Source organism: Ornithorhynchus anatinus, chromosome 4, assembly GCF_004115215.2.
Source record: "Ornithorhynchus anatinus isolate Pmale09 chromosome 4, mOrnAna1.pri.v4, whole genome shotgun sequence".
In the NCBI taxonomy this organism is placed as follows: Eukaryota; Metazoa; Chordata; class Mammalia; order Monotremata; family Ornithorhynchidae; genus Ornithorhynchus; species Ornithorhynchus anatinus.
Window position 1 is genome coordinate 59,422,053 of NC_041731.1, and position 9,836 is coordinate 59,431,888.

Genomic DNA, 9,836 nt, shown 5'->3' on the forward strand with positions numbered 1-9,836 from the left:
GTACAGTGCTCTACACACAGTAAGTGCTCAATAAATATGATTGAATGAATGAATGAATATCAGGGGCTTAAAGGGTACAGATCCAAATGCAGAGGTGAATAGGCCTAGTCTGCAGAGAGGGGAACTAATGATCTAGTGAAAAGAGCACAGCCCTGGGAGTCAGAGGACATGGGTTCCAATCCTGGCTCTGCATGAGCCTTCTGTGTGACCTTGGGTAAATCACTTCACTTCTATGTGCCTCAGTTACCTCATCTCTAAAATGGGGATTAAGAGCCTCATTTAGGACAGAGACTGTATCCCACCTGATTACCTTGTATCCACCCTAAGGTTTAGAACAGTGCTTGACACCTAGTAAGTGCTTAACAAATACGACAATTATTATTATATTAGCCTTGCAGATTGGGACACACTGGAAAGACCCTTGCGATTGAAAAAGTTCAGAGTGACTCTCACCATCCAATGTCTTTTGAGTACAGATATGGAGAGACCATTGTGCCAGGTACTTTTCTGTCTTATGCCATTGCATCATCTCTGATTCATAGCGCTCCATGGACCCATCTCTCACAGAATGTCTCACTCTCCATCTGCAATCATTCTGGTAGTGTATCCTTAGAGTTTTCTTGGTAAAAATATGGAAGAGATTTACCACTGTCTTCTTCCACGCAGTAAACTTGAGTCTCTGTCCTCGACTCTCTCCCGTGCCGCGGCTGCCCAACAGAGGGGAGTTTTGACTCGTAGCAGATTGCCTTCCACTTGCTAGCCACTGCCCAAGCTAGGAATGGAATGGGTAGACCTCTGCTTGACTCTCCCTCCTGTAGTTAAAACTGATAGAGTACTGGAAACTCTCCAGGTGAGGCCTGAGAGATGGTGCTAAGTACTAACGAGACACTTTGAAGCCAGGGACCATATCTACCTCAGGAGAAGCAGCGTGGCATAATGGATAGAGCACGGGCCTAGGAGTCAGAGGGTCATGGGCTATAATCCTGGCTCTGCTGTGTGACCTTGGACAAGTCACTTCACTGCTCTGTGCCTCACTTATCCTCATCTGTAAAATGGGGACTGAGACTGTGGGCCACAAGTGGGACAGGAACTCTGTCCAACTCGATTTTCTGGTATCTGCCCCAGTGCTAAATACAGTTCCCGGAACATTGTGAGCATTTAACAAATACCACAATTATTATTATTAGACCATTTACCTAGCTTTGCAATCTAATAGGATAGGCAAAGCAGATGAACAGGCAGTCGATCTAAATATAGACAATATCATTTTAAATACTGTAGAGGTGAGAGGGACGAGAGGGATGAGGGGGAGGTGACAACTTCTCACCTTCCTAGTCCTGCCGTCACTTTAAACTCCTCAGCACTCTGGCGCGTTCATCCACGTTTGCTATCCGTTGATACGTTTGGGTCTTTTAAAACATCACACACTCTTTATTATGTCATATTCATTCATTTATACCTGTATGTCTTCTGAACTAGATGGTAAGCAACTGGAGAGTTGGGGTCACACTGAATGCTCCTGCCGTTTGTCTCTCAAACACTTAATATAATGGTCTACCACAGTAGCCATAACAGATAAAAGCTGTTATGATGATGGGGAAGGATATGGGAGGTGCTGGGAAATAGGAGAATCAAAGGTGCCTATTTCTGAAACAATTTCAACCAACATTATAACAAACAAAAATACTTAAGGCACCTGGGTTTTCTCGTGTTCGCGCTCTTCCCTGTCATGAAAGAATTTCCCACGCAGTTAAGTTCCCCTGCTGAGAGGAGTGTGTGTCATAGGTTGGTTGCGTGGAAAACACAGGGTCTTGTTTGGGTGCTGTATAGTCTTGGAAACTAAGGTCATAAAGTCTAAAGTAAAGCATGACCTTTTGGGGGAGGGGAGGGACTAACATCTGCTTTTTAGGCAGCTCTGCAGCTTTGGTGGTCTGTTAATAATAATAATAGTGGATTTGTTATGTGCTTACTATGTGCCATGCAATCCTCCAGGAGACTTTCCCTGACTAAGGCATCATTTCCTCTTCTCCGCTCCCTTCTGCATCACCCTTATACTTGGATTTGCACTCTTAGTTCACTCCTCTCTCAGCTCCAAAGCACTTATGTACACATTTAATTCTATTAACATTTGTCTCCATTGTAGACGGGGAATGTTTCTTCCAACTCTGTTATACTGTACTCTCCCAGGTACTTACTACAATCCTCTGCACACAGGAAGTGCTCAATAAGCACTTGATTCAGTAGTTCCCCGATAACGGCAGGTGAGGAGGGAAGGGTTTTGCGAAGAATCCATCAACAATATTCATTAAGCGCCTACTCTCTGTGACCAGAGCACTGTACTAAGCACTCAGTAACACTCCTGGTTCTCCTTCTACCTCTCTGGAGACTCATTCTCAGTCTCTTTCACAGGCTCCTCCTCTGCCTCCCATCTCCTAAACTGTGGGAGTCCCACAAGGTTCAGTTCTGGGTCCCCTTCTATTCTCCATCTCTACCCACTCCCTTGGAGAACTCATTCGGTCCCATGGCTTCAACTACCCCCCCCGTGTGAATGATTCCCAAATCTACTTCTCCAGCCCTGTTCTCTCTCCCTCTCTGTTGTTTCACATCCCCTTCTGCCTTCAAGACATCCCTTCCTGGATGTCTAAACTCTCCTCAAACTTAACATGTCAAAAACAAAACTCCTTATCTTCCCACCAAAACCCTGCCCTTCCCCTGACTTTCCCATCACCGTAGACACTGCCACAGTAGGGTAGGTTGACACGAGGGAGGGGCAGCGAGGGGCTTGGATAGGGCGGGAGCGTCTTGGACTGTAAACTCACCCTCTAGATTATAAACTCCTTGTGGGCAGGGAATATGTCTGTCTATTGTTCTCTTGTCCTCTCCCAAGTGCTTAGTACCGTGCTCTGCACACATTAAGTGCTCCATAAATACGATAGAATGAATGAATGAACAAGTCCATAACCTTGTTATTATCCTTGACTCCTCGCTCTCATTCAACCCACATATTCAGTCCATCACAAAATCTTGTCGGTTCAACCTTCACAACATTGCTAAAATCCTCCCTTTCTTCTCCATCCAAACTCTTGTCTTATGCTGTCGAGTATTTTCTGACCCATAACGGCTCCATGAACACATCTCTCCCACAACACCCCACTCTCCATCTGCAATCGCTCTGGTAGTATATCCGTAGAGTTTTCTTGGTAAAAATACAGAAGTGGTTTACCATTGCCTTCTTCTGTACAGTAAATTCGAGTCTCTGCTCTTGACTCTCTCCCATGCCCCTGCTGCTCGGTACAGGGGAGTTTTGATTTGTAGCAGATGGCCTTCTCCAAGCTAGGAATGGAATGGGTAGGCCTCTGCTTGATTCTCCCTCCTGAGCCAACACTGGTAGGGTCCTGGAAACTCTCCAGGTTCGATCCTGAGAGTGTCCATCCAAAATACTATCACATTAATCTAAACATTTATCCTATCTCACCTTGATTGCTGTATCAGCCTCCTTGCTGACCTCTCAGCCTCCTGTCTCTCCCCACTCCAGACCACACTCCACTCTGCTGCCCAGATCATTTTTCTACAAAGATGTTCAGTCCATCTTTCCCCACTTTTCAAAAACCTCCAAGGGTTGCCCATTCACCTCCGCATCAAACAGAAACTCCTTATTATTGGCTTTAAAGTGCTCTATCACCTTGCCCGCTCCTACCTCATCTCACTGCTCTCCTACTACAACCCAACCCGCACACTTGGCTCCTCTATTACCAACCTACTCACTGTACCTCAATCTCATCTATCCAGCTGCTGACCGCTGGTCTACATCCTGCCTCTGGCCTGGAATCCCCTTCTTCTTCGTATCCGACAGTGACTATCCCCACCTTCAAAGCCTTATGGAAGACACATCCCCTCCAAGAGGCGTTCCCTGGCTAAGCCTTCTTTTCCATTTCTTCCACTCCCTTCTGCGTTCCCCTGACTTGTTCCCATTATTCATCCCTCTCCCAGCTCCAGAGCATTTCTGTACATATCCATAATTTATTTATATTAATGTCTGTCTCCCCACCTAGACTGTAAGCTTGTTATAGACAGGGAATATGTCTATTATACTGTCATACTGTAGTCTCCCAAGAACTTTGTTCAGTGTTCTGCACACTGTAAGTGCTCAGTAAATGCAATTGATTGATTGATTCACTGATCAGTAGAAGTAGGGAAATTTGGAACACAGTCCAGTACCTAGGCCCAATTGATAATCAGCATCGGTTTCATATTCATTCCTTTCGGGGGAATGTTACTTTGTCTAATATACAACATAGCCTCAAATTCATCCAGCTCCAAGGTTTATGGACATAAGCTACTATCCAACCTCTCTAGGGCAGGGATCCAAGAAGAAATGTGAGGAGGATGTGACTCAAATGGGTAGGTACCTTCTCCTACACAAGCCAGAGATCCATGATTATTGGGGGGAAAAAAAAGTGAATCAGGTTCTATGAGCTGGGATTTAGTCGTGGAGACCTGACTAATCTCCTACCTCTTTAATCAGGGCCATGAGAAACAGTTAAAATCCCCTGACCGGAGGAGAGATTGACTGAGAGCTTCAAGCAGGAAGGGAGAGGTTGCGTATGCATCTGCAAAGGTTTTCCCCGGCATGTAGAATCCTGAGAAATGTGATCGACTTTTTAAGAGGGCAGATGAGAAAGCTGACTGCAGCAATCCTTATATCATTTCACGCCTCTCCATCTCCTCCAAAAGACATGTTTTCTATTAGACCCTAGCGTCTTGTTCCAACCAGCCTTTCTGTCACTCACCCACTCCCCGCTCTCTTCCATCCTCTTGGGCAGATACATGCTGTAAAATCAAATCCAAACACACCCTCTCTTTTCCTCTATTACATTTTGAAAGGAAGATGATCCATTCAAGAATACCGAATCCTACACAATATGTTCAAACCACAAAATGATTTGATTTTGTCATGTTGCCCCACTTTCTCGTATCCATCCTCCCTCACCTTTTTTAAAAAATATGGCATTTATTAAGTGTTTACTATGAATCAAGAACTGCCCCAAACACTGGAGGCTTGTCTTGTCTTATGCTGTCGAGTTGTCTTCGACCCATAGCGACTCCATGGACGTAACGTCCCGCTCTCCATCTGCAATCGTTCAGGTAGAGTATACATAGTTTTCTTGGTAAAAATATGGAAGTGGTTTCCATTGCCTTCTTCCGTGCTGAAAACTTGAGTCTCCGCTCTCAACTCTCTTCCATGCCACTGATCCCCAGCACAGGTGAGTTTTGACTTGTAGCAGATTGCCTTCCACTCGCTAGCCACTGCCCAAGCTAGGAATGCCTCTGCTTGACTCTCCCTCCCGTAGCCCAAACTGGCAGAGTACTGGAAGCTCTCCATCTGCAATCCTGAAAAGGGAAGCCCTGGAGTAGAAATATGATAATCAGGTTGGAGAGAGTCCCTGTTACATGTGGGGCTCAAAGGTAATATTGAATCCACATTTTACAGTTGAAGAGACTGAGGTACAGGGAAGTTAAGTGATTTGCCCAAGGACACATAGCAGAAAAGTGGCAAAGCTGGGATCAGAACCCAGGTCCTCTAACTTCCAGGCCTGGGCTCTTTCCACTAGGCCACACTGCTTCACCTTGCCTCTGCACCAGTGATGCACTGTGTCTGCATTGTTCATGTAGACTTCTTATCACTCACTTTTCACAACCTTCCTTCCTTTCTTTATGTGTATGATTATGCGTGTCTCAGTAGATATTTATGTGTGGCCTGCCTGAACATAAATAATAATAGCTCACTGCAAACAGCCTCCACTACTGGAAAAACTGATGACAGGGCTCATAATAATAATATTATTTTATTGTTGGTTGGTATTTGTTAAGCGCTTACTATGTGCAGAGCACTGTTCTAGATACAGGGGTAGATACAGGGTAACCAGGTTGTCCCACGTGAGGCTCACACTCTTAATCCCCATTTTACAGATGAGGTCACTGAGGCCCAGAGAAGTGAAGTGACTTGCCCACAGTCACTCAGCTGACAAATGGCAGAGCTGGGATTCGAACCCATGACCTCCGATTCCCAAGCCTGGACTCATACAAACCAGGGCTACCAGAGAAGCAGCATTGCATAATGGTTAGAGCATATGGGAGTCAGAAGGACCTGGGCTCTAACCCCGGATTCACCACTTGACTGCTGTGTGACCTTAAGCAAGTCACTTAAGTAACATGGCGTAGCGGATAGACCACAGGCCTGGGAGTCAGTAGGTTCTAATACATAGGTTCTCCTGTGTGGCTTTGAGCAAGTCACTTCACTTTTCTGTGCCTCAGCTACCTCATCTGTAAAATGGGGATTAAGACTGTGAGCTCTATGGGGGACAGGGACTGTGTCCGACCCGATTTGCTCGTATCCACTCCGACGCTTGATACAGTGCCTGCCATAAAGTAAGCACTTAACTACCATAATTATAATTATTACTTTACTTCTCTGGGCCTCGATCACCTCATCTATAAAATGGGATTAATACTGTGAGCCCCATGTGAGACATGGACTGTGTCCACTATGATTAGCTTCTATCTCCCCTAGTGTTTAGGCATAATAAGTCCTTAACAAATACCATAAAACCAAAAAGCAAATAGGGTTGGAAGTAAAATGGAACCGGCTTGAACTTGGCTCCGGCATAAGAACATACCCCAGAATGGATGTTCCGGAGCTGTGGGGAGTGGTAACGGTGGTGGAGGGTGTTCCCCCCACCCACATGGGACCTGGTGCTCTGATTAGTGTGTACCTACCCCAGTGCTTAGAACTGTGTGTTTGACACATAGTAAGCACTTAGATACAATTTTTGTATTATAATTATTATTTAGATATTGTTATTATTTAGACATATAAATAGAAAGATGGCTAGTTACAATATTCCAGACAAAATCAGTATTTATAATAACAATAATATTGATGGTATTTATTAAGCGCTTACTATGTGCAAAGCACTGTTCTAAGCGCTGAGGGGGATACAAGGTGATCAGGTTGTCCCATGTGGGGCTCACAGTCTTAATCCCCATTTTACAGATGAGGTGACTGAGGCACAGAGAAGTGAAGTGACTTGCCCAAAGTCACACAGCTGACATGCGGAGGAGCTGGGATCCATATCTATGTCATATGAGTTTACCACAATATGAAAAATGGTTAAAAAGGAAAATTCAATCTAATCTTCACACCTGTCATAAAACCATAAAATTAGCAAAACCTTTTCAGGGGAAGCAGTGATGCATAGTGGAAAGAGCACAGACCTAGTAGACAGAGGACCTGGGTTCCAATTCTAACTCTGTTATTTGCCTGCTGTGTGACCGTAGGCAAGGCACAACTACTCTGTGCTTCAGTTTCCTCATGGATAAAATGGGGATTCAAAACCTGATCTCCCTCCTACTTAGATTCTGAGCACCATGTGAGACATGGATTGTGTACACCCTGATTGTCTTGTATTTACTCCAGTGCTTAGTACAGTGCTTGGCACATAATTGTGGTATATGTTAAGCACTTACTGTGTGCACTAGGGTGGATACAGCAAATCTGGTTGAACACAGCCCTTGTCCCACTTGGGGCTCACAGGCTCAATCCTCATTTTACAGATGAGGAAACTGAGGCATGGAGATGTCACACAGCAGACACGTGGCAGAGCAGGGATTAGAACCCATGACTTTCTGACTCCCAGGTCTGTGTTCTGCCCACTATACCATGATGTGCCTCATAATAAGTGTTTAACAAATATCACAATTATTAAGACCGTGAGCCCCAGGTGGGGCAGGGATTCCGTCCAACATGATTATCTTGTATTTTCCCCAGTGCTTAATACAGTGCTTGGTCCATAGTAAGTGCTTAACAAGTACCATTAAAAAAATGGTTCTGAAAAAGTTCAAAATAAATATTTATTTTATATTACATATTTATTTCAGTTTAAATCAGAATTGCATTATGGCTCTATCACCAAAATGCTGTGCTATGGGACAAAACTTCAAGATGCAGAGGGAGACAGAGAAAGGGAGAGAGGAGGCCACTCTATATCTATATCTCCAAGTCCCTATCTGTCCCTATTATTGCCACTTTTCTTTTATTCTGCTGTTCTCTTACTCCTTATTACAAAGCTCTCCCAAGATCAAAGTCACCCTGGCCATGTTTTTCCTCTTTTGCCATTTTGATGGGGGTTAGCTGTCACGGGCTTTATTAAAACTCCACAATCAGAATCTATTCAATGAATGGTCCGCTTTGGCATTTTAATAAAACACTGGAATTGATGTCTTCACTGGTCAGTGCTGAAAGGGAAACCTGCAAAACTGTGTTGGGATTTTGACGTGACCGCCCCATCACCATTTTCTAGATCGTATCAGCTTTTGAGGCATGTTTTAAAGAACTTTTTAAAGAAACAGAGACAAACAGAAAGATAAGCTTTTGGGACCCCTCTTTTTTCTTCAAACACTAAAGAAAAAGCATTGATTAAAAGTTAAAATTCACAAAATTAATTCCCCACAAGCAAGCGTCTGTTTAAATTCCTAGAGCTTCTTCCCACGTCTATGAAGTCTTTCGATACATAAACTTGTAAAAATGGAGATGTTTAAAAAGTAAATGCTTGGCAAAGATCCATATGTGTATTTATATATATATATATTTTTTAAAGTAAACAGTTTGCAAATGTGTGAGTGTGCATTTAATGTATCACATATGTACCCGACCATAAACATACATATTTATGAACAGGCCAAACCATTTCCATATTAACCAGTTACAGGATTTCCATTCTGTGTAGTGGAGCCAGGAAAATAAATCTTTCAGAAGGGTTTTCTTTGTTCATACACACTTCATTTTCAGTGCAACCTCTTCGATTTGCCTGCTTTGGATTTTGCTTTCGCTTTAACCAGGTTCCTGAGTGCAATGTCCTAAAGTCACCCTGGGTTACCTATCTGTGAACAGTCAAACTTCCTCTCACTGATGGGTTGGAACATTCCTGGTGTTCAGCAACTCGTTTTCCAGACCCTCAAAATATAATTAGCCAAGGGCTGGTGATGAAAATGATCTCATCCAAATGTGTGGGGGCAGCTAATCTCCCTTGATAAATTGATAAATCTCCCTTCACTGCATATTCACACATTTGGAATTAAGTCTGTCAACAGAAGGTTGTCTGTCTCCTCCTCCTCTACCTCCTTCTCTTCCTCCTTCTCTTCCTTTCCTCCTCTTCCTCCTCATCCTCCTCCTCTTCCTCCCCCTCCACCACCTCCTCATCCTCTTCTTCCACCACCTCCCCCTCCCCTTCTTCCTCCTTTTCCTCCTCCTTTTCTTCTCCTCCTTCTTCTCCTCCTCCTCCTTCTTCTCCTCCCCCTCCTCCTCCTTCTATTTGTAAAGCCCTTACCAAGTGTCAAGCACTGTACTAAGTACTGTGGTAGATACAAGATAATCAGGTTGGTCACAGTCCCTGCCCCACCTGGGGCTCACAGATATAAATTTCATCACCCTTTGGTAGCATTCTTCTATTTTTATTTCTTATCAGTCAGCAGCCAAACAGACACAGGGTGTTCAGTTATCATATCCTGTTTTAAACTTATAATCACCTATCCACCTCAGAAAATGTTTTCCTTTCAGTATTTTCCTATTAATAAAGCTCTTTGAGAGTTTTTAATTCCCAGGAGTATACAGAGGGAGTGTGATTGTGAATTCCATTTCTGAAATTATACTTGTAGGACTAATCATCCTTGCCTATTACTGGGCTCTATTAAAGGTTCTTCCAGGACACTTTCACAATGAGGTGTTAGTGTGGAAAACTATCCTTACAGCACTAACTGTAACAGCGAGGCCTAGAGGT

At 43.9% G+C, this 9,836-nt stretch overlaps 1 non-coding gene across 1 annotated transcript; it reads right to left on the reverse strand.

Moving 5' to 3' along the window:
• Positions 1–730: 730 nt before the first annotated feature.
• Positions 731–867, reverse strand: LOC114811378. Its single transcript, XR_003759082.1, has one exon. It is a non-coding gene; the product is annotated as a small nucleolar RNA SNORA7 (small nucleolar RNA).
• Between the last annotated feature and the right edge of the window lie 8,969 nt (positions 868–9,836).